The sequence below is a fragment of the Phasianus colchicus genome, chromosome 3 (assembly GCF_987193195.1).
Source record: "Phasianus colchicus chromosome 3, bPhaCol1.hap1.1, whole genome shotgun sequence".
Taxonomy (NCBI): Eukaryota; Metazoa; Chordata; class Aves; order Galliformes; family Phasianidae; genus Phasianus; species Phasianus colchicus.
The window spans coordinates 46,106,046-46,131,440 of record NC_143438.1 but is presented as its reverse complement, the minus strand read 5'-3'; the positions used below and the strand labels follow the sequence as shown (position 1 = coordinate 46,131,440).

The 25,395-nt window shown below is 38.8% G+C and overlaps 1 long non-coding RNA gene across 4 annotated transcripts; it reads right to left on the bottom strand.

Moving 5' to 3' along the window:
- Window positions 1-344: 344 nt before the first annotated feature.
- On the bottom strand, window positions 345-15,569 carry LOC149918554 (uncharacterized). Of its 4 annotated transcripts, none has more exons than XR_016465115.1 (6): window positions 15,484-15,569; window positions 11,621-11,795; window positions 6,494-6,539; window positions 5,052-5,106; window positions 4,195-4,266; window positions 345-2,043 (listed from the first exon to the last, which is right to left on the bottom strand). It is a non-coding gene; the product is annotated as an uncharacterized LOC149918554 (long non-coding RNA). The 4 variants fall into 4 exon arrangements; XR_016465113.1 differs by lacking the exon at window positions 15,484-15,569 and adding an exon at window positions 15,109-15,357; XR_016465114.1 differs by lacking the exon at window positions 15,484-15,569 and adding an exon at window positions 15,109-15,357 and having other exon boundaries at window positions 6,494-6,591; window positions 11,687-11,795.
- Window positions 15,570-25,395: the final 9,826 nt, after the last annotated feature.

Below are 25,395 nucleotides of genomic sequence, written 5' to 3'. Positions count from 1 at the left end.
ATTTTGAAACTTTTTTTTTTTTAAATTGAGAGAAATAAATGTTCATAATCTCATTAAAAATACCCTTTGTGATGTATCATCTCAAGTTTCTACAAAATTGAAAATTATGGCATTGTACAAGCTCTGCATGTCATACTAGTTCCAGTTTTACAGAATCTGCAGATACTCTTCTGAGGATTTTTTCATTAGTTCCTGACACCCAAAGATTAAGCAAAGACTTTCACAAGTAGCAAATAAAACAATTTAGGGATTTAATGGACTATTTCTTGGAAGGAAAAGTATCTAAACACAGTCAGCTATTGGGTTTCACTCTGAGCATCCTGCTTTCAGCGCTTTCCATTACCCTAACCTTTTGCACCATGGTTAAAATACATTAGCAAGAATGTGAATGTGGCTGAAGTGGTAATTTAACCTGGCAGATTCAGGGCCATGTAAAGTAAATTTTATTAGAAAGTCTTGTTAAGATGGACAGAAGTAATTTGGTTCCATCCTCCTGTTCTATTTAACTGTATCTGAAGAAGAGCAGCAGTTCAATTTGCATAGGAGCTTACATTCCTACCAATAAAGAGAACAAAATTGGCACAAACTGCAGTCAGGAATTCGATTTCCTTTTTTATAAGGGACTGGCCATTTGCCCTCTACTTAAAATACATAGTTGTAATATGGGAAATATCCCCATTTATTGTTGCAATCAGTGCATGAGAGCTGGTGAAGAAATTTTCTGTTTACCTTTTCTCTTTAGAAATCAAATGAGATGTGTGAAATTTAGCAAGAGAATGTTAAAGCTTCATTGTAAATTCAGTATATTTTTAGAGATGTACTATCTGCTTTAAATACTTTCTAATTTGGATCTGAGCAAACAAAATCTGCTAGCTGAGATAAATACCTATGTAGGATGGAGATTTTGGCTGGTATATATGCAATCATCCATACTAAAACCTTTAATAAAGCACTGAAAATCTTTGTGGTGCTTTCTCAACACATAATAAAATATAATTTTTAAGATTCAAATTTTCACAGATCAGAACAAAAATATTCCTCGCTTGGGAAGTTGTGAATGTGGACATGGATTCTCACCACTGCTTCAGTGACCATCTTCTCCCACACAACACAGTGCAGTGCAGAAGTCTTCAGTGATGTCCGGGGCAGGACGATCAGCACAAAGTTTAGACACCTATGGATCTGCAGCAAATGCTGCCTCTCGAAAAACAGTGATTTGTATGTCTTGACATGAACACCTGGAGCCATTTTATTGGCATAGGTTGTCCTGCTCAGCTGTCTTTTTCTAACAGAGTACAAGATCCCTGCAGGTAGTGTATTGCATCTGCCTGCAGTGTGCAGACATTTGGGGTACACTGAGCATCAGAAAAAGCACTGGACACCTGTGCTTGGGCAATTGAATCTCAACCCCAGTCTGTTCTCATAGGAGTGAATATCTAAATGGCTTCAAATATATAGGTTCCAGAGACTACATTTTTTGGTGGCACAAAAATCATCATAGAATGCTACACTAAAAAAAGTAGAAGTATTCCGGTAGCTATTTTTAAATGTATTTTGAAAAAAAAGTGTCTCCAAATTTGCATATTCTTCACCTCTAAATCTCCTTTTTTGACTTAATTGGATAATTTTTTGCTTGTGTAAAAGATGGTGTATTTGGCTACAGAAAAGCTTTTTTGAGATTCATAGAGCACATTAAACAACATACTCTAACAATACTCCCTTAGGCCAGGCAAGCAGTAAGCATTTTTGAGAGTCCTATCACACAACTGCAGGAGGATGTCTTCTTTAAGGCTTCTAGACTTATGTAGTGAGGAGAAAAAAAAAAAACACAAAAATATGTACTCTGGTCCATTTGTCCAACTCAATCTGCTTTGCAAAGGGGTGAGCAATGACCTTTCTTCCTCTCTTTCTGAATCAGCCTGCTCTCACAGGCCACACTTCACTTTCCAAACTGCAGCTCCAGTGAGGTGTAGGCCCACACAGTCTGGTCTCTGGTCTGAGGGTCTCTCCCATGCTTCTGTGACAGTCCAGCAGAAAACAGCCCTGCAAAAACAGAATTTGCCTACTCTAAGCTATGCACCTAGGCTAAGAAAAGTGGAGTCAGCTTCCTCAACATCTCCCTTCTGGTTCAGTGAATCTTGTCCTGCTCCAACACAGCTTGTATAGCTCTTACCGGCACGTAGCCTCTAAAAAGATCAGAGTCCAGACTTCACTGATTTACTTATCCTTTCCATGAGCTGTCTGGAAGGAGCTCTTTGCTCAGGGAATGGCTTTAAATCATCTCCCTCAGTCCTTGGATTTCGTTGTGGTCAGCATGTGTCTAGAATGAGGAATTGCAGCATCCTAGTTATAAGCACCCAAGGCTTTTATTAGTTATGGTCCTAAGAGACTAATTCCATGGTTTAATCATTAGATAGCTCTTCCTGCTAAAGATCAAACTTCAAAGTCAGTCTTAGTTCAAGTTAACATTGTTTAATAAACATTCCCCAATAGCAAATTCTGCACTGTCAAAAGGTTAGTGATCACCACCACACCACTTGCCTTTTGCACCTCTGAAGTCAATTGGCTTCAGATAAAATCACAGCTGAGAAAAGATTTTTCTATTGTTTAAGAACAAATCTCATCTATTGAAAGTTCAAGTCATCAGTAAGATGTAACAAATAAAGCAATGAACCTTGTCTCAGCTGTGAATGAGACTCATTCATCTCTGTTACATCAACACTGAGAATATGAGATTTGTAAAATCAGTTAAGGAAAAGGCACTCATTACATAAACAAAATAGCTTTCCTTCATATTTCTGGGAGAAATAAAGAGCTTGACAGCAGTTACCTTTAATGAACCCCTTCATTTTTGTGCATATTGGGCACACAAAGGTTTTATGTATCGAATAAAAGACCCACTTAGAAACTGAGTATTTCTCTCATTTTATGAAATACCCAAACTGAAGGAATGCTGCTGCAGGGCAATACAACCAGAAAAGCTACAGCCACCTGACAGACAGCACCCAGGTTTTCAAGAGATTTTTGGAGTGACCAAAGAGAATTGGAAAAACTCTGCCCGTAGAGTTCAATCTTGAACTTTTGGCTACTAGTATTCTTCACAATAGGAGGGAGATTTGCCAAAGAATTTTGGATCAGGTCTCTACATTTATTCTAGACTTTGAAATGTGTTTGCAACCCATGGAGAGAAAAATAAGGAGAAATTAAAACTGTGAGTCAGAACCATCCCTAGAAGGTGTAAATTAAAGGGTTAGAAGACATCTCACTTTTAAATGTTATTCACATTCAATAGAGAAAAGCAGCCCCTTGATGTTGCACTGACTTTCTGATTTGGAGCTCAGTAATTAAAAGCAGCTATTTTTAAAATTGATGTTTGTTAATCCAAGATGCTGTTACTTTGCATTTCATTCCAGGCAGCAATTTCATAAGTCTGCTCAAAAAAAAAGCACCCCCAAAATGAGAAGTTTTACATCAAAAATCCTGTGAATATTTATCTACTGGATTTAAGCTGTAATGAATTTAAGAAGCTTAGGAAAATGCCAGGAAAAGTCCACCAGCTTTCTAGTACTGCAACTGATGCAACAAAAAAATTGGAAATGAATTTCTTCCAGAAGAAAGTGGTAACACTGAAAATTGTATGCTCTCAGTGGGGCACCAAAGTGTGAGAGAAAAATGTGATTCTTCCTTGTTGGATCTCTCCATCACTTATCATCTCATTAGAGGGAATTGGACTGAAGGACGAAAATCCAAAACTGTTACCTGATTAGATATATGTAAATTGGTTAGATTTGAACCCCAAATGTGCTGAGTCACTGAAAGAAAGTGGTCATGGGTAGGTATTTAGAGCAGCTGTGAGGAGTAGTGTGAGGGTAGATTTCAATCAGCTGGGCAGAAAAGATCCTGAGTTAAAGTTAGATGAGAGATTTTGGGTGGCTGGTTACAGATTTTAAAAGGACATCTAAGCCCTATTTTTGGTAATATGCTTAACTTACTCAGTATTATTTCATTTTTCCATTTCATACCACTTGTCTTTAGGTTCCACATTCTTCTTCCTGTAAAACTGAGCTCTCGTATTTTCAATCCTGCCTATAAAGTACTAGAGTGAAGGCTTAAAATGAGAAGGTAGACAGAGCATGCCAATATTCTGGTCACCAGTTTCCTAATTAATGGGTGTGACTTCAGTTTTCATAATACCTTTCTCCAGGTGTGAAATCTGATGAAAATTTTCATCTTCTTTGAATAGATCAGCAAAAGGATGCAGGAGATCTGTTTTCATAGAAAAAAAAAATGCACGAAAAACATCTCTATATTTAAGGAAAATTCCTAATTTGAATCATATCATAGAATGCCTTGGGTTGAAAAGGACCACAATGATTATCTGGTTTCAACCCCTCTGCTATGTGCAGGGTCACCAACCAGCAGACCAGGCTGCCCAGAGCCACATCCAGCCTGGCCTTGAATGCCTCCAGGGATGGGGCATCCACAGCCTCCTTAGGCAACCTGTTCCAGTGCGTCACCAACCTCTGTGTGAAAAACTTTCCCCTAATATCTAACCTAAACCTCCCTGTCTTCATTTAAAACCATTCTTCTTTCTCCTATCACTATTCACCCTCGTAAACAGTTGTATAATTTTTCACTGAGTGTGAACCACAGTCATATTTCCAACCAAACCTCTTACAAGAGAAAGAAGTTTTCTGCCGCAGATGCAATGTAGATATCATGGTTTGGGATTGAACACAGCTAATTTTCTTCATAGCAGCTGGTATGGTGCCATGTTTTGGATTTGTGATAAAAATAACAGTGATAACTCACTGATGTTTTTAGCTGTTGCTTAACAGTGCTTGCAGAGTCAAGGACTCTTCTATTCCTCATGCTGCTCCATCAGAGGGCGGACTGGGGGTGTAAAAAGAGCTGGGAGGGGACACTACCAAGACAGTCAACCCAGAGTAACCAAAGGGATGTCCCATGCCATGTTGCATTATGCTCACTAATGAAAGCTGTGATAAAGGTAGAGGAAGGGGGAACGTTCAGAACAATGGTGCTTGTCTTACCAGTAGCCACTACATGTGAAGAGTTATGTTTTCCTGGAAGTGGCTGAACATCTGCCTGCCAACAGGAAGAAGTGAATGAATTCCTTCTTTTGCTTCACTGGCATATGCAGATTCTGCTCTACTTAATAAACTGCCTTTATCTCAACCCATGTGTTCTCTCTTTTCCTTTTCTGATTCTCTTTCCCATCACACTTAGAGGGGAATAAATAAGCTGTGTGGTGCTAGTTGCCTACTGAGGTTAAACCACAACACTGGGTTATAGATATTACCCTGAAATTTTCTTGGTAGCTAATTTTATTTATAGATATATATTTTTTAAATTCTCCAGTTTTTTTTATAGACAACTGAGACATTTGGGATGCCAGATATCCAGGGCTATATTTCCCTCCCTGCAGTAATCTACATAATGTCCCTGCAATGGTATGGGACAGGCAACAGAAACAGGTCCCTGAGCCCTATTTAATTTGGCAGTGCAGAGTCAGTGCAGAGTGTAAGTTTGGTAAACACTATTTCTCAGGGAGATACACTGGGGACCACAGGATGCTAGGTTGGAACTTAAGTGGCATTAGTCCACAGATACATTTGCTCAATTAAACTTGAATGCGGGAACATCATTACATTTGATCTGAGAACTTCAGTAGGCAAACAGAACTCCATTCAGATAAGTTAATATACTTCAAATGCTTCCCTTTTTTTTTGCAAGCTTGTATTTTGTCTGTTTTGGACCAATATCTTAGCTCATTTGTCAATAAAAACGAGAGAAACGTAAGCTCAGAAGCATGTCAACACCTTCTGTTTTGTCATCAACTATGATAAGGTTAGCCCTGAATATTTTTGAATCTATTTGGTAAAGAAGAAAAATGACATCTGTTTTGTAACCTCACATCTTCCTACACTTTCTGACAGCATGTAGCTTTTCCACTGAACTGTAAGATTTGCTTCTGAAAGCTGAGCTAATCAGAGTGGCTATCCAAAGTTCAGTCAATAAATAGCTCAGCTTTCTATCTTGTGACAATAGAAAGGGAGATCAATAAGAATTACAAAGATTATTTCTCCACTTCTTTCTGCTTCCCATGAAAGATAGGCTGCTTCCCTTCTATCCATATTTTTCTCCTTAACTATTGTGCTGCCCCTGCTCAGTGGAAAAAAGGAAGTGTTGATTGTAACATAGCCTCTGAATATCTGCCTTAAGTAATACATTCCTAAGCAATACCTATGTATAGATTTTTTGAATTTATACCATCAAACCATAATATTTAATAACTACTGTAGTTCCTAGAATATCCATTGATTTTTCTTATTGTTCCTATAGGGCGCAGTTATGAATATTTAAACCAAATCCCTGTCCTGTTTTGTTGTTATTTATTAATTTTTTTTTTAAGGAAAAAATCCTATCAATACAAAGCAACGTTTTGTTCTGAAAAAAAGTGCATAGTTTTTACCTTAACAACAGGGAGCGCAGTCTCCATCCTGGCAGCCTACAAAAAACTTGTAAAATATCCGTTACTCCAGATTACCTTTCAGAGATAGTTGCAGCAAACTGTACCAAAATAATGAGAAAGTGTCCAATTTGAATATCAACGTGAAGATTAAGCATTGATCAATGTGAAGAGAAAGATACTTCTGAGACAAAAATTGAAGAAGCTAAAGCAAGTGAAAACACACACCATTTATATATTTAATGTAGGCTGTAGAGAGGAAAATACAAGAAGGATCTAAGAAAACCAACTCAGTTTTAAGTGTTTACCTAAAGGCCAATTATCAGCAAAAACAGTAGCTCTATGTGTTGGGATTTTTTTTTTTTTCCAAGCATTTAAGTTAATGTATACTTTATTAGATTTATATCTATTCTACACTTAGGGTTATTTTTAACCAGATAACTAATACAATTTTATACATAGGTCTAGGAAACAGATCAGAATCTGGAAGAAAATGATTAATATTCATAGAGTTAAAGGTATTTTAATTGTTAGGATGGATAAATTTTCAAGAAAGAGTCTAGGGAAATAAGCCAAAATCGTCTTGAAACAAGTCTCTTAGAATATTCACTGGGAACAAAGAAGGTCTGAAATTATATCTAAAAAATAAAATCAGTGAAGAAAACAGAAAGCTCAACTTCAGTACAATGAAGAACAAGTTATAAACTAGCAATTACTTAAAGGCAAAAAATAAAAATAAAAAAAAATTGCCTACCGGCTCTCTAGGATGATGACAAATATTCAGTCATGGTGTTCATCACAGATATAAAGCAGATGCCAAAAGACCAATCTGGATTTGGTCAGTGGAGGTTTAACAGAGACAACACTCCAGGCAGCCTTTTCCTGAGCTTAATCACTTGTATTTGTCTGGGCTGCACTTCTGCCTCTTGCCCTGTCATTACATGCTGACAAGTCCGTCCCTGTCCTGTCTTTTAATTAACCTCCATGTAAGAGGTAGGCAGCAATTCAATCTTCTTTATTCTTTGCTTTTCAAAGATGAACAAGTTTGTGCTCCAACCCCAAGCCATTTTTGTGGCATGCTGCAGCATGCCTGTATATTAAGAAATTACACACTTTAGGGCCCAAAATAGGCCACAGGTCTCCAGATGTGATTTCAGAAGAGCTGAGCAGAAAGGAAGAAACACTTTGCTCAGCCTCTTCTCTATCCATAATGCACTTATGCAGATGATTCCCACTGACATAAAAGTACATTGCTGACTTGTGTTAAACTCTTCCATCAAGATTCCCTGCTCACCAGCCAGCAGGGCCCAGCACTGGCACCGATTACCCCATCCTAACCACAAGACTTCACTATTGTCTTTGCTGAGCATGAAAAGATTTGTCAGCTCACTATTTCAGTGTCCCGAGGCTCCTCATCTTGCTGAGAGTTCACTGCATCCCCTCATCCAGATGATCAGTAAAGTCATGAAACGATATAACCCCTGTCAAATACCGATTTTATATGGTTGCCAGAAATTTCAACTACTGACCACTACTCCTACAACACAGACAGTTATTTATTCACCTTACAGTACATCCACACAATCTATTTGTGTGCCTGTTTGCCTGCAAGTTTATTATGGGAGATCTTGTCAAGGCAGAAGATTAATTAAAGGTATTACATCAGGCACTGTTCTCCTTTTATCCCCAAAGCCCATCCCTTCTACTGCAGAACGTAATCATGCTGGTCAGTTTCCATTTGCTCCTGGTAAAGCTGTTTCCAAACACTTCTTTGTTCTTCGTGTACCTGGAAATGACTACTGCAACTATTTGCGCCCTGACATTCCCACCTACTGAAGTGAGACTGACCAGCTGACAGTTTTTCATGTCATTACTTCTTTGGAAGCGGATAGAATATTTGCCCTCTATCAGTCATAGAAAAGTTTGCCTGAGTGAAGAAAATTTTGCATGACGTTGACCATCTCTCCTTAGCTCCCTTCCTAAACACAAATCTCCTCTATCATGGAGGGCGTACATGCCTATCTCCCCTCTACTTCACGTTTCTAGACACTGTCACTAACAGAGACTGGGAGGTGTGAGGTAAACCTTGCCAACAGAGGCTGAAGAAAGAGGCCTCGAGAATCTCACCCTCTCTGATGTACTTTGTCACTATATAACAGTATAGAGCAGACAATAAAGTCAACACTTCCCTTGGCATTTCTTTTCTCTCCAAAGTACCTATATCTTACTGCCTTTCACATCTCTCCAGTGTTGAACCCAACTGTTGGGCTTTCTCCTTAGAATAATTCTGGGTGATAATTCTGTATAACCTATTCCTGCCTTCATCTTTCTTCTCTGTGTTTGAAGATCAGTTGTCAACTACGTGCTTAACCCAGCTGGCATGTATCCTGGTATATGCTTGTTTTATTGAGCATCGAAACAGGCTCTTCTTTACTCTTTTAGAACTTTGCATATTCAAGCAGATCTTCTGAAGTTCCCCGCCTCTCAGTGCAGTATCACCCAAGATTCCAGTTGCAATTTCCCTGGTCAAGCTAAGTCTGCTCAAGTCTACAGACTATTTTCCTACTTGTCTTTCTCAGTGCCTGAAAGATCTTAAACATTACAGCTTCAAGGTTGTGGTAATCAAGCCTGTCACTGACTGTCACATCCTTCACTAATTCTTCCTTACTTACTAGCAGCTGGTCCTCAATCAGGTTAAGTATCTCTGATACACTCCAGGAATCTTCTAGAACTGTTTTCTCTTTGTCATATTGGCCTTCCAGCAAATTTAAGGATGGTTCAAGTAAACTATGAAAACAAGGGTCTACTATGGTGAGCAGATATTAAGCTTCATCTAATTATTTTTCTTGATCCCATTCTGCAGTAGACATTCACCAGTATTTCCTCTGTTCCCTACTTATAAGCTCTAGACAGACCAGATTTTCCCCCCTGCATTCCCAAGCACTGATTCTTAAAGATCCTTCATCTACCTGTTACAGCATTGTAGTCATACAAAAATATCTTCTCTCTCCAGCCCTAACAACATGATAGCTCTGGGGATGCTCATGGACTCCTAGTACTTCCTTCTTCATGGTACTTATGTTTAGGTCTTTGTCACATTCAGTTTATTAAAGGAAAGATATTCCATAAAACCTGAACATAGACTCAAAAATTTAAGAGGCTATCTCAGAGCAGGCACACATCCAGGTACAAGACTCTATACGCTCATCCCAAGCCAAATAACATCTTTGTAGGTGACTGGAGAATGGGATCAAGTGCACCCTCAGCAAATTTTCAGGTGACACCAAGATTAGTGGTGCAGTTGACACACTAGAGGAAAGGAATGCCATTCAGAGGGACACAGAGAGGCTTTAGAGGTGGTCCATGCCAACTTCGTGAAGTTCAGCAAGGCCAAGTGCATGGTCCTGCATCTTAGTTGGGGCAATCCCAAGCACGGATACAGATTAGGCAGAGAATGGCTTGAGAGCAGCCCTGAGGAGAAGGATTTGGGAGTGGTGGTAGATGAAAGATTCAACATGAGGCAGCAGCATGTGCTTGCAGCCCAGAAAGCCAACTGTATCCTGGGTTGCATTGAGAAGCATGACCAGCAAATTGAGGGAGTTGATTCTGCCCCTCTACTCTGCTCTTGTGAGACCCCACCTGGAATACTGCATCCAGATCTGGGGCCCACAACATAAGGAGGACGTGGAACTGTTGGAGCAGGTCCAGAGGATGGCTACGAAAATGATTAGAAGACTGGAACACTTCCCCTGTGAGGACAGGCTGAGAGAACAGAAGGCTCCAGGGGGACCTTATAGCAGCCTTCCAGTACCTGAAGGGAGCCTACAGGAAAGCTGGGGAGGGACTTTTTGTAACGGCATATAGCAACAGGACAAGGGGAAATGGCTTTAAATTGAGAGAGAGTAGATTTAGACTAGATATTGGGAAGAAATTCTTCACTGTCAGGGTGGTGAGACACTGGAATAGGTTGTCCTGTAAATGCCCCCTCCCTGGAAGCATTCAAAGCTGGGCTGGATGGGGCTTTGAGCAGACCAGACACCTCTGGTCTAGAGGGAGGTATCCCCATGTATTTCAGGGGAGTTGGAACTAGACAATCTTAAAAGTCCCTTCCAACCCAAACCATAAGTCAATTCTGAGTCAAAGGCACAGATGCAGTATTTGTTAGTCAAACTTCAGGCAAGTGAGTCCTATCTTGTCAACATGGGTAGAACACCATGACCATATCATGTTTGTACCCTACACACCCAGCAGTACAGGGCACTGTCTGTCTAGCAGAGGATTGCTAGTCTTCTGAGACCAATAGTTAAGCTAAATAGTTAAACATGCAGTTAATCTCTGCAGATTCATGGGGAATGGCTCCAACAGCAATGGACAAGTTCCTAAACAGTTTGAGCGATTCCAACCTCTCTGGATGGAAACCACTGTTGGCACTTCTTTGGAGATTTCTTTACAATGAGCTTCTTTATATGGGCCTGTCTTTGGCCATACTGAGACAGGAAACATTGCATTCTTTAGCAAGGAACTTGATAAAGGCAGAAACTAGGTAACATCTTCCAGTTTCAGACTGCCAAGGAACAATGTTCTAAGCTCTCTGTTAATCCTTATTGTAATGCAGTATCTCCAAACCAATACTTCCCAAACATCCTTCCCTAACAGTTTAACATCGACAGCAAGTTTGACTCATTCCTGTCTGCAATGTGAAGAACTGCAAGCTTCACCATATGATACACAACTTAAAGCACATGACGTTAAGCTGTCTTTGACATTAAGAGTGCCTTTTCACATGGTATAGTCCACCTGTTAAAAATAGAAACACACTAAAGTCTTTCTGAGGAGGAATTTCTCTCTTACTCCCACCAACACATAAAGCAGTTCAGACCCATAATTTAACTGTTTGTCTCACCGTAGAAGCGTTCAAGAATTTGTGAAAAGACTTCAGCTACCAAGTCTGCAATTTAGCTTGAAAAGTTTGTTTCTTCCCATTCGTCCTACACTTTGAATCAAGAGATAAGAGGGATAATGCCTGCTTGCCATGGTAGGTGCATGAGCTATAATTTGCAATGAAATATCATGAACTGTGCCATACTACAGAAGCTTTAATTAGAGTAATTTAAACACATTGTAACTTACCAGTGATTTTGCATTCAGTATATTTTAAACAGCTGAGCCCTGAAAAAAATGCAATGATTTGCTCACCACCACATATCAATGGGCTTCTGCAGCTGTGGTATCACACTCAAATCGAGCTTGCACAGGCAGCCAAATTATCCTTCAGGAACTGGAGAAAAATCAGAGAACAATATTCCTAGAGACAGAAAGTTAAAGAAAAATTAACTGTTAGATGTCCTACGTGATTTCTGGCTATTCATTTGGAAGTCAGACTTGAGAGGTTCTTTTAAAAAGTGATTTAATACAGCAGTTCCTAGGTATTTCACTCGTAGCCTCACACATTTTCTGCTCTCTACTAGAGCATGAGGTGGCTGGCGAGTTAGCACACAGGGTCATCGACGTGTCTATCCAGTTAGTCAAAACAGAACCATGCTCCAAGAGAATACACTGTTGTCTGAAGAGTGCTATGAGTATGGACTAAGGCCAGGCAGACAGAAAGGGAAGATCCTATGTACTACAAGTTGTGGTTTTAGAATGTTTGTTAAAGGATAGCTTCACAAGACGCTAGTTAAGATCAGGATTCTGAGGGGAAGAATAGGAGTTAGAAATCTTTTTTCCTAGCTCTTTCTTGTCAATTACATTAGCACTGTGAATATCCCTAGTGTACTCTACAATAAATGGCCTCGCCACTTCTAGAAGCTAGAAAATAATTATTTCATCCGTCATGCAGCTGTTTAAATAACTGTCAGCTATGAGTAGAGGATATCTAACTTGTATGCACTTTTATACATGTTCACAAGGATTTAGTGGGAAAAAGTGCAGAAAATTTAGCACTGCGGAATGACTGATGAGAAAGGGCCCTCTGAGTCCCTCTAGCCATGTTCCAGGAGGGCTACCCAGAGCAGGGTGCCCAGGCAGCTTCTGAAGATCCTCACAGAGGATACTCCACAGCCTCTGGGCAGCCTGTGCCAGTCCTCCATCACCTGTACAGCACAGAAGTGCTGTCTGGTGTTTAGAAGGAACCTCCTGTGCACCAGTTTATTCCCATTGCCTCTGGTCCTAGCACTGGCACCACTGAAAAGATCCTAGCTCCATTTTTTCCACATTTTTCATTTAGTTATTTATATACATTGATAAGATCCCACTGATGCTCCACCAGGAAGAACAAGCCCAGCTCTCTCAGCCTCTCCTCAAGGAAAAATTAACTGCTGATCCTCTCTCTGATACATAACAAAAAAGGGGACTATTGGGTCACAGCTACTTGCCTGCCAGCCATTAGTTGGTTTTACATAACTGACACAAAGATCGAAGAGAGTCACTGGGGCTGTTCTGCCCACAAAGAAGCAAAACTGTTTCTGACAGGTTCTTGGTGATACCAGATAAAGAATTCACAGACAGACCAATAATCGTATACAGAAAAAAGAGCCAAACCACTCCCATTGGTGAAGGAGGCTTGCTGGCTATATACATCACTCCTTCTCAGGAAGCAACCTAGGACTAAGAGCTGCTCTCTTTTCTGTGGCTGGCCCTTGTATGAGCCCAGCATGGTTCTGCCCTGGACCCACTCCTTAAGGGTACATGGGTGCAAACAATTTGCCTATGCTCTCAGGGCCAGGCACCCCTTCACCAAGTGCTCCATCACCAGCTCAAGCTGTGACCTAATAGTGCCCCAGAGGGGGCTCACATAAGCTAAGGTACTCCTCCTGACTGGAACACATGAGAGCCTGATTTGGACAGAAATGCAAGCTCAGGCACCAGATGTACAAGATCTTAAAGATTTCCTTATGCAGAGCCCAGACATAGAAGATTTTTATACTTTAAAGTACAAAAAGAGTAACATCTCTGAGATTAAACATTCACCACATCATCTGTAAATGGTAGAGAAAGGTATCAAATCTGTAAAGGGAACGCAGTTTCCACAAAAGAGTGGTATTTCTCTGATAACTTTTTTAAAAGGCAGCACAACAAAACAGCTAATCATTTTAGACTCCTGCAAGAGTCCCTATGTAGTTAATCCAAACTTAAAACAGGAAAGAAGAATACTTTAAAACCATTGCTTTTTTCAAGACTACCTTTCTGAAAATGTAATCAAGTCAGCTATTCAAGTGACAGCATTCACCATGGGGAAAGGATGAGTCTTCAGTGAGTGATTAAATTCTGAAGCAATGCATTTTGATTACCATGAAAATATTTTATTGCTGGTCTAGACCAAAGTCAGGAATGTATTTATGCCATAGAACAAAAGAAATAAAAATCTTTCTCCTTCTGTGGTAGCATTTGAAATCTCTAGATTATTTCAGAGAAGAAAATCCATCACAGGGCAACCACTCACTGACTGCCAGGTTATCCCATCATACCTTTCATAACCATGAGTACCTTCTGCCCAGATAGTAAACACCAAATTTCATTAGTTTTTATCCAACAGGAGACCTATTAAAAGGGCCGTGACTGCACTAAGGATAAAGATGAACCTTTGCTTAGTTCAAATACTCATTCTGTATACTAAATTAACAGAGAAATAATAATAAAAGTTTATAAAGCAATAATAGTAATAAAAAAAAAGCTGACTTCAACATCCACTGGTAGCTCTAAAAGCCCACAGCAGATTCATCTAGTTCAAACACAAACTATTACAGTTACTGCCCATGTATGTTCCCATAGAGGTCAGGATCCCCACACATTGCTTTGACAGGGAGCTAGGTGAGAACAGCCTGTTTGGCTGAAGTTACCAGTGGGAATGAGGTCATACCAACTACAGTCCAAATCACACTACAAAGCATAGTTATCTGCATCCCAGATCCCACAGTGAGGATGAGGATTTGATGTTTTCTTCCAGAAGGTCTCCAGAAAATACTTCCTCCATATAATATAATACTTCTTCATTTGCGTTCACCCGTTCCTATGATAATCATTAAATAAATAACCCACTTGCTTCGGATGATGTTATCCAGTTGTTAGCCCTTGCCTGCGTCAGGTATACAGTGACAGCGGACAGCACAAACAACCCTTCCACAAGAAGCATCCTTTACATTGACATTTTAGGCAGAAAGAAAGCTAGCTAAGAGAAAACAACCTAGCTCTAGGCCTCCCTAAGTCAGCTGGGCATACTGCTGCGGATGAATGCTTGTGCTATATTTACTTAGGAAAAGATAGCCTTGGCCTCTGGATATATTGTGTAAGATTTCCAGATCTTCCTGCTTTACTAGCCAATTCATCTTTTAGTTGACCTTTAATAAGGCTCAAATGAAGAGTTTTCCATAAAACATACGCTACCACTATATAAAAACAGCATTAGTGACCTAATGTGATACAATTTATTCCTCATGATTAAAAAAAAAAATTTTCATAACATACTTGGAAGAGAATTAACAATAAGAATTATAAAGCAAGGTGTCATAGTTCCTGCAGTATAGTCTACACTATTCCTTTGGACTACAATTAGAGAAAATAACATTCTGAAGTACCAGCAATTTACCCGAAACTGTTATTTACTGCCCCAGCATTCTTACCTTCTTAAAGGTCAATCTAGTCTTGTGAAAACCACTTCCTGAACTCCTGCTATTCTAACTAATCTTCTTGCTTACAGAAGGGTGCACATTTAATATTTGCAAATACATTAATATCAGAATGCTAGACTAAGCCTTAAAGCAAATCGCTTTGACTTTCCTCAACTTGCAATGCAATAAAGACCTCCCAATTTCTGTAAAGCTTTATCACTTATAACTTCTCAATTTGACTTTGTCTTTAAACACCACCACAAATCACTTTCTAACAAATTTCAAAGAACATAAAGGACAAAAGTGAAAAAGAAAGTACGTGGAAAGAGAAACTCTTATACAAGTAGGCTGTAACCAGCCCCTAGGCATTTATTCATTAACGCTTACCTGGGAGTATCCAAGAGCCCCAGGTGTTCTGAATAAGAAAAACAGTCTGAAGCAGTCAATCTCTGGATGAAATAACTCATTTCAGCTATGTCAGTGTTTGTCCTATTGCCTCCCTAGTTTATCAGATATATTTTAACTTTCAGTAGTTCAGCTTCAGTGTTTTTCTCCTGAATGATTGCTTTATTCACCACAGGTGCAGGTAGTTCACATTCATGAGGAAGGCTGTCGTGTGAATTGGACCTGGTATAAAAATTCATGTCAGGAGCACAGTTTTGCCTATAGTTGGCATGAGTTATAAAAGCTTTGGAGGAAGTGTAGCCTGAAGGGTGTTATGAGCAGAAAAAAATGTTTGTCCTGTTTTAAGGAATTTGTGAACAAGTGACTGGTATTGCTTTTCCTGGTAAGTAGATGGTTAGTTCAGTTTTATATATATGTTTATATATATTATTTATATATGTGTATGTATTTTAGAGCAGTAGCTTGTTATGTTTATCTGTTGCCCTTAGAGCTTAGAGTAATGGCCTGTTCTTGTGTATTTAGGAAATAGTTAAGGGTGATAAGACTTCATGTGCTAGGAAGCAGAAAATAGAATGGTGTAGCTTGTTTTAATATGGTATTAGTGAAAGTAAAGTGTGTAACTTACATACAGAAAATCTAATTGCTAATTATATTTGTACTGTGGCTTATGATCCTGCTTATGTTTTAAGGGAATCTTTCTTAAAAATATGTTCCTTGAGGTATTAGTTGTACTTTGTTATTGTCCATAAGCACTTACTTAAAATATAGTATTCCAGTTTGCTATGAATCTAGACAATGAATTGTTTACATCTTTCCTATTTTAAGTCCTTGCTCTTAATATTTTTGACTGCATCTACTTCCAAAGTGATTAGAGAAGTTGAAAGGAGCAGAAACTGCCTATTTGAGCTGAATACTTAGCACCTTTTTTAAGGAGGGGGGGGGGGATAACAATAAATGTTCTGTATTAATATTTCACTAATGTCTGTTTTAAAATAAATTAGCTTCAAACACAAAGTTACTGGCTAATGTATGTTTCCGGAAGCATCAATGTCCAAGGTGGAGCTACTTAATAGGCTGGGGTATTTTGTTGTTGGTTGTACTTGGTCTTTAAAGATACAGACCTTGAATAATAGCCAGTAAGTAAAATCATCGAATTTAGGTAATAGGCCTAATAAGCCATTGCTTCTGGGAATAGTAATGACAGTGTCCCACTTGCTTGTGATTTATGTGTGCTATTTTTGTTAATATTTCAGTATTTGCTTTCATGAAACTTTCCTGAAAAAATAAAATAACACAAACAATAGTATAGTTCCTATTAGCCTTAAGATTGTTCTTCAGGTTTGTCATGTGATTTTGATAACAACTTCAAGTTGAACTTTGTATTTGTTGGCTAAATGCCAGATCAGTAGCTTTGAAGTGTAAATGTCCTGTTTTGCTTTCCCAAGAAGTGCAGATGAGCACTGGTAATGCAGGTCTACCTTGCCCCTGGAGTACTTCATAGCATATCTCAGGGGAGGGTGGCCTGTAGATGAAAGCATTTAATAATCTCTAGAGTGATGCTTTGTGGATTAACAGTATTGCTGCTGGATGGGGGAATGCTGGCTGAGTATAAAATGAGGTGATCTCTTTACCCTTGTCCCTCTCTTTTTCTATGGCAGCCTATTTTGCATTGCTGCCTGTCTGAATCTGCTTCCCTTTTATTTATGGAATAACTGTCTTGCTTGTAATCTGCCATTTTCTCACTTGGCTATGCAGGAAGTCTGCAGGGATTTTCCTTAGGCTTTCTAACTGCTTCCATACCAGCATAACCCTAGGAGGCATCTTAATCTGGCAGCCAAAAAAGAGGATACTGGGAGGTGAGAAGTGCTCTGAAGCTTTTTGATCTGATCTGTTAGAGTGAAATTGTGGGTCCTCAGCAACCTGCTGATGGGGATGAGCTTTCTGGTCTCTGCAAGTCTCTGATGTCTTTTGGGATCCTTTTCATTCTGAAAGAAACATATGAACATGGGACGTAAAAGACTTCCACAGTGTAAATGAGTTGATTTGTACTGTACTGTAGAAAACACATCAATAATCTGCATGAGTAAAACTCATGTTTAGGTTATATGTGTATATGAATGCATATGCACACACAAATACTGTTTGTATATGCATACAATACGTAATTTAAGACTCCTGTTGCAGTATTCTTAATTCTGAGAAATGACCATCTTTCAACCTAGAGCATTTTCAAGTAATTAATGTTCACTAATTGCTAGGTTTGTAGTGTTCTATATTTCACATACTGATGTTGCATGTAATGGCATCAGACTGCACTAAGATGTTGAAAAGGCTCAAAAAAAGATACATTTTCTGCAAGGCTTAATTCAAACAGTTTTATATTCCTGCAGCTCTTTTCTGTGTTTCCAAATATGATCTCATGAATTTAAATAGATCAACTACATTGATGTCTCGATCTATTTAAATTGCTTCTAAAGCTACTGATCATATGCTTTTGTCTCCTCCATGCTGATGGTGCAGCTGCTTGTTCATTTGAAGCCTGACTTCTGAGGTTCTGGGATTATTCCATGCCTCTAAAGCAGTTCTGTAACTGGTAGTTCCTGCAAGTAACCAGGGCTAGTTCCTTTTTGGCAAAGATGTAATCCACCCCAGAATTCTGATGGAAAAGTTCACTTATTCTTTCTTTTAAAAATCTTTGTCAGAAACTGAAGGAATAAAGGTGGGACTGTTTCCATAATTCCTAATGGCATTATGCCTTACTCTGTATTTATACTTTAATGTAATCTCTCTTGTCTCCTTCATATAGAAAGGTAAATTACTACTTCTTAAAAATCCATAATAAAGACAAAACTCCTATAAATAACATTTTATTGTGTATTTGAACTGGTAATTGAGTAGTATTGTTTTTGAACTGGTAGTATTTTCTCTTCTCAGTGACTGAGCAAAACTCAAAGCTATTTCTAAAGAAAGCATGAGTCTATATGCATGTTGGATGTGTGTTCTACAAATGTATACTAATTGCTCATCTTGAAGCATTAAGTAATATTTTTCCTTTCCTCTGAATGTTTGAGTAATATCTTTCAATTTCTATAAAAGTGATCTTTCATTTCAAAAGTACTTATCTATTTGCTTACTGGAGTATCTAATCTAGAAAGTGCTGTAACTTCCTTTTCTGCCTATTCTACCATCTCTTTGTGCACTGAATTTTGTATGTAGCACCATGCACTGAGGTAGAGATGGCTGATCTATAAAAGCCTCTTCTTTCAGTCCAGTACCAGGTTGAATTTAAGTAACAAACTTTAATTTTCTTGAGACAACTTGCTAGGAGATGGTTGGAGGTAACCTTCCGAACTTATCCTACCACAGAGTCCTTTATTCATCTGTCCTGAAAAAGGTGATGTGAGTGCTGTGTGTTACTTCTCCCTGTGTGCACTGAGGCTTTACTTTGCAATGTGCCCTGCTGCAGTGGAAATCCAAGAAAGCAGTATAACTTTTCCTTATTATACTTGACATGTAAGTAAATATTTTAATGATGGGAACTGGGAATAGGCTGCTCTTTAGCCTTTCCTTGTCAGTGAAGGAAATGCCTTTTTTGCCCCCCAGATGAAAAGAGCACTGTAATAAGAGCATGACAGGAGCATGTTACAGGATGCACTCAGTGAGATAAGAGCAGCAGTTCTTGACTCTCTCTGTTGGACATACTGCAGTAATGCAAGTGGAGATGTTTCAAAGAAAATTGAAACAGAAAAGTGCAAGGGAAACTTGGAAAACTTAATGGGCATTGTTTACAGTGAATAGAGAGAAAGGAACTTCAAGGATAACTATTTTCTTTATGCTCAATAACTGTTCTTCAATTTGAGAAGGAAATTACTTTCCTGATAACAGTCAAGAATCCCAAGTACTCCTTGCTCTGTTCAATTGTCCTGCCATGTGTTTGCAGGACATAAAGGTAGTGTCATGGTTGAACTCGATGATCTTTAAGTTCTTTTCCAACCTGAGCAATTCTATAAATTGAGTTGCCAACTGATACTTGCGCAGCTGTGATAGTTCACTGCTCTGTAGTGGAATTACATGATAGTTATGATTTCTGGCTTTAATCCGAAGTGCGTATTACCAATGTGGCATTACTAATTTGCTAAGGAAGGCTTATTATTGCTGTACAGGGACATGTCTGTAAAAGCATGTTTCTTTGAAGAATAGGGAAAAAAACAACCAAAACACTCTCTTCTGGTGTTGGAGTGTTAGGTACACTCTTTATGTCTAAATGTGGTGAGCATATGAATGTGAAATGTAAGAGGAGATTTGCCAAGTGCTGATATCTTTATTTCTCTACCTCCATATGGCATTGCACTAGCTGCCTCTTGCATTATAGCTTCCACCCTTCTGCTTTTATATCGCATTTGAAAGAAGGATCTGTGTTGCTCTAACAGAACGTATGCATAATATGAGCTGCTTAATGAATCAGCAGCATTTTCGTGCACTAAATCTGTGCACTCATTTTATTGGGGTCCTGTTGAATAGAGAGACTGGAAAGATAAGCATTTGCTTTCCTATCTAAATTGGTCTGCAGTGCAGGGTAAACTGCAACGGGAGTGACTCTGCAGAAGCTTTTGTTTATACAGCAGAAGAATCATCCAAGTTGCAACTCAATGGTTAGTTATATTTACACCAATACACAAGATTGGTTTTTATTATTCAAGCCTATCATATCCCAAGGAGATATGTAAAAACACAGATTGTTATACATTATTGAAAAATATTCTGAGTTACTCTGTCCGGTAGAGACTGATGCATTGTTCCAACTGAAGAATAAAAAAGTGTTTCAAATGCCTCAATACAGAAGTGGAGCATGTTTAACAGGAGTCTTTTTGCAAAGCAATACTTAACTGACACAAAACCTCTGTGTATATACCACAATGTAATGTTCTCAGAACTGCTTGAATGCTGCATAATTTTCAGTTACTTCCTGGTGACACAGAAGCTTTGAAACAGGCCTTATGTATAAAGTACTTGGTCAAATGGTGACTCTTACCTCCTCTTTCAGGCAATTAGAAACTTACCAACTGAGCTTGAACTAAAAGAAGTTAGTAAAGTAAATCCATCGCAAGTGTAACTTGCAAAATTGGTGCAGTTTGGTTTTTTTTCAAAAAAAAAATCAACTCTGGTTCCTGGATAAGTGAAAACAAATAAGATAGGGTAGTTTTTAAATTCAGCTTGAGAGTTGATTTGTCCAGTCTGTGTTCTGCCATGTGCATTTCTAGCCTAAAGAACACTGAAGACTGAGTGCTTTGCTCTTGTTACACAAACTACTAGTCTGATTAGTGAGGCTATTGGCAGGCATGAACTTGGTACCTGATGGCAAGTGGCCTGGATGCTTATGCTGAGTTTGGAAATATGCATAAGTTAAAATGGGAAATGAAGGCTTAGCTGTACTGTTTCTACAGAGTTTGGTACTAAATATTTATGATGAGACTTCCAGGTATTGCAGTATGTTTGGAGAATATTTTTTTTAAGGAGCAAATAATCAATATTGGCTTTTCAAAGTGGATATGAGGTATTTAAGAGGAGTCATTAGTCTGAGTAAACCCTTAAGGTTGCAGGCAATAAAATCTTTAAGGTTGTGGCTGGTTATCACTACAGACTATTATAAGTAGAGTCAGGAGTGATGTGATGAACTGTATTTCTGATTAAAGATGATCTCCTTAATTGACAGCTGGAAAGCAAACACCTAGAATAATGTTTTGGCTTGTGAGATATTGCTGAGATGATGGAATCTGTAGGACTGCAGTGAGAAATTTTCTGTAATGGAGTAATGGGACAGTATCTGGACAGCACTTTCTCAGAGCTGCAGTTACAGGTTTTTATGTAAAGCTGGTAGTGTTGCTTTTGCATGGCTTTGAAAGAAAAAGCAGGTAGGGAGGAGGAAGGAGGTAACTACTGCATGGAGCTGGCTTGGTGATGGGGAAGCTGCTTCATGGGTTCTATAGGGGTTCTGGTGTCACATGGAAATGCTCATGGCACTGCTGGGTCTGGCTGAGCTGGTGGCAGGTGGGGTTGACCAGGTGTAGAGGAAAACTTGCTTATGGTGTTGGGAGGTGCTTCCAAATTGGCCATGGGTGATTCCTATCTGTCTTAGGAGCCTTCCTTGTAAAGGAGCAACACAGGACAGGCCTGCAAGGTCTGCTGATGAGCAACTAATTGTGTGTAACTGTATCCTCTTTAATTATTACTTTGATCCTGGTATTTCTGATTCTTGTGCATCAGAACTAATTGAATCTTACTTTTCTAAAGAATGATTTTTGTTTGCATAAATGATATGCCTACTAAAATCAGAGTAATCTCAAGTGTGTGCTAACTGATTATCTTATGCAAATAACATTAAATTAATCTTGGGTAACAACCTAGTTTCCTTCTAGGGAGTACAGAGATGCAGTTTGAAATGCAGACTAAATGAATTACACCTTAATAAAGTTTTACTTCACATAGGGCATGGGGAATTGCAGTTTAAACCAGATAAGAAAGTACAGAATTTCACCTTCTGTTGTACATTAAAGATCAGTACAGTATCAAAGATAATTGGTGTTTAATATCTGCACAGATCTTAATAGAAGGAATAATGATTAAGAGACTTTTCATGGGTGTACCAATTTTGCTGAAATAGGATAGTGGTGCAATTGTGTGATTTCAGTCATATAAAGGCATTTCTACGAACTTCTTAATACAGTATGTGTAATCACTACAACTTACAAGGAAATGTGTATATTAGAGGGAAGATAGTTAAATATGCAAGATAAATATATTTTCTAATTATAGTGTTTAAAGGGTAGATAATAAAGCAAGCTACCCACAGTTGTTTAAAAGCTAATAACCTCAACTTCTGGGAAAAACTTTCTTTCCTTTTCAGTTAGGTAGTGGTGATCACCATGGTGAGACCATGATCACTACTATATGCGTACTGCAAACAAAAAGCTGAAACTCTACCCACATACAGATATGGTAATGGTGGATCATTAAATACGAATCAAGTCTTCCTTATCTTTCATCTGTTCTCTGGGAATAATTCATTCAGTGTGGTCTGACAATGTGTTGAATTGTAATGAGTCACTAAGGGGAAAAAATGTCTCCGTAAGATGCAGGTTGCCTTTATGAACAGTGGGTGTATCACTCAAATGTCTTTCTATTAACCATACATATTATTCATTTCATAGCTTCTGTTGTATTTTCATCCTATACCCCTTTGTGTTCACCTTTGGAAGTCAACAAACTCTGAATTTATGTTTTGGTAAGGAGTTAGTAGTCTTCTGTTAAATAAACTTGGAATGACTTGTCTTTACTTGGATTACTGAGAGGTGAAGGTAGATATCATCAAATGTGCATCAGTTTTGACAGAAAGGTGTGAGTTGTCTGATTTTTCTGCTTTTGTACTGGGGAGATGGAGCTAGAATTAATGCCAAGAACCTCTAACACCTCAGTGCTTCTTGATTAACAGATAAGAGGGCAGCAGCTGAATTTTCTCCAGCTGAAATGAATTTGGTTTAAAGCATTAAGAAACTACATGCAGGGTTGGGATTGTGGAGTTCTTTGCTCACACAGTCCCTTCTAGTGTTATTTAACTGGAGCTCTCTTTTCCCCCTTGCTCTTCTACCCTTCCTCTTTCCATTATGTTAGACCTCTACTAAAAGATAAGATAAAACAGGATAAAAATGCTTCAGAGAAAACAAGTTCTGTGCGATTTGATTTTAGCTAGAGATGACTTATTTAAACTTAGTTCCTTACTCCTTGTATTATTTCTTGTCAGCTGTGACAGAATTTCACACTTAGGAAAGTGCAATAAACTAGTAAGAATGAGAAACTCAACTGCAATAAACTCTGTACTTCTGATCTAGATTAATTTAGATTTAATAGATATAAAATGAGCAGATTTTGGGGAATGTCATTTCTGTAACTACAGTCTTGTTATGGTTGGATGAGTGTTAAATGTTCTAGGTGAATGTTGCTAACAAGTGAGATAGCAAAAATTTTCCTGCTGCGCTCAGGTCTTGTTTCAAGTTCCTTCTACCTCATGCACATCAGAATATTTCAATAAACTGACAGCTTTATTGAGAAGAGCAATGTAGGGAGAGTGCTATGGCCTCAGGTGGCATTTCATATTAAGGGGAGGGCGTGAGAGGTGGGCAGATGCCTCTGCTTGAGCAGGAATGTGAATTTGCCCTTTATCCCAGACAGCTTCTTGGGACATTGGAGGCAATCCCGTCATAGGTTTATGGATTGCATTAGCATCCTGCTCTGCTGTAAGACATTAACAAGGGGAATGATCTGGGGAAGAAAGCAAGGCCCATTAAGAAACTTCTATTTTGAATTTCCTGGACCAGAACCAGAAAATCTGCATGTCAATATCTTTCAAACAATTCAGGAGTTTCTGAACTACCTGATGAAGAACAACTTTGTAGAAGCTCGCTATGACTTATAGTCTGCTTGGTGAGGCATTTTGCATGAGGCAGGGTGGCTGCAGCAGATCTTAGTGTCATACTTCAGAGATATTGGAGCAGTGTATCCCCCTCTCTAGTTTCCAGTGAGTTTCCAGTGGTAATTCTCTGGAGTGTGAGAAATTTGTTTCTGGTTGGAAACAAATGTTGTATGGCTGCTGGAGTTTCTCTTTTTTGTGGTAGTTTAACAATGCAATTGTGGCAGTGCAATCAGTTGATCCAAGGAGAATTGTCTCTCACTCTAAGAATTAAAGCTTAGAGCAGTGGAGTTTAATTATGTGTTGTCAACTGCATTGAGCATTTGATTCCCATAACTTGATGATGTGAGAAGTAAAGAGAAGACTAAGGTCTTAGCCAAGTAAGGTCTTACAGCAGTATGGGACATCAGATTTTCTTTCTGGGTATTTCTGGATTGAGTTACTTTGAGAATTACACAAGTCAAAAATGCTTTTTTGGGTGTGGAACTTGGGGGTAGAGAGATCTTCCCTTGGAGCTTGTGCATTTGCTGTTTCAAGGCTGCAGATGTCTAAGGCTAAAATCTGTGACTTTGGTAGTATTTGATGAAAGAGCTGTCCTCAGTTCATGTATTATGGATGTGGTTGAATGGTCTTCCAGTTTTATTTAGGTGCCCCTAAGAGCATATTTCAAGGCTTCTGATGTAATACAGGAGCAGGAACTTTTCTTACTTGTGTAGATTGCACAGTCTTCAGCAGTTGGCTCACAACTATTTGACTCACTCAGGAGAAGACAACTGTTTGGTGTTGTCACCTGGGCTAAATGAGTCTGCAGGGGAGTTGGGCAACTTAAAACCTTTGGGAATGCTGCTATCACTCAGGATCTCCAGCAACTGTTTTTGTTTGCTTTAATCACAGGTGCTAAACTGTTTGAAGGATGCTACTACTACATCAGCCTCTGAGGAGCTCAGGTTGTACTAAGCAGAGGACAGAAAATTTTCTTGAAAGATGTATGGAAATGTTAGGGCATGGGTGTAATACATGTCTGCCACTGTTCTTCTCACAAGTCTTCTATATGTCCTGCATAATATGGGATGGCACAGCATGTTGGCTGATGCTAATATGAGGGCTTAACTTTTGTGACATCTTCCCTCCCCCTGAGCCCTTAATTCTAGGCTTGTTGACAGCATGGGATGTCTTTAAGGCCTATGAGCTTGTGAATAATGTTGGCTGGGTAACAGGTGCTGCTCTTATTCTTTTTAGGTGGTGAAGATATCAACAAAAATTTCTGTAGTTGTGTGTATGAAAAAATACAGTTTTAAGAGCAAAATAGTTCAGGACAAGTACTGTAAAATTGATACTAGTTGGATGTTAATATTGAAAAATTTAAGTTTCCATTATGCTGTGAAGTTCATGCCTATGTACTCCTTTTATCCTCAGTCTGAGTAATTCTT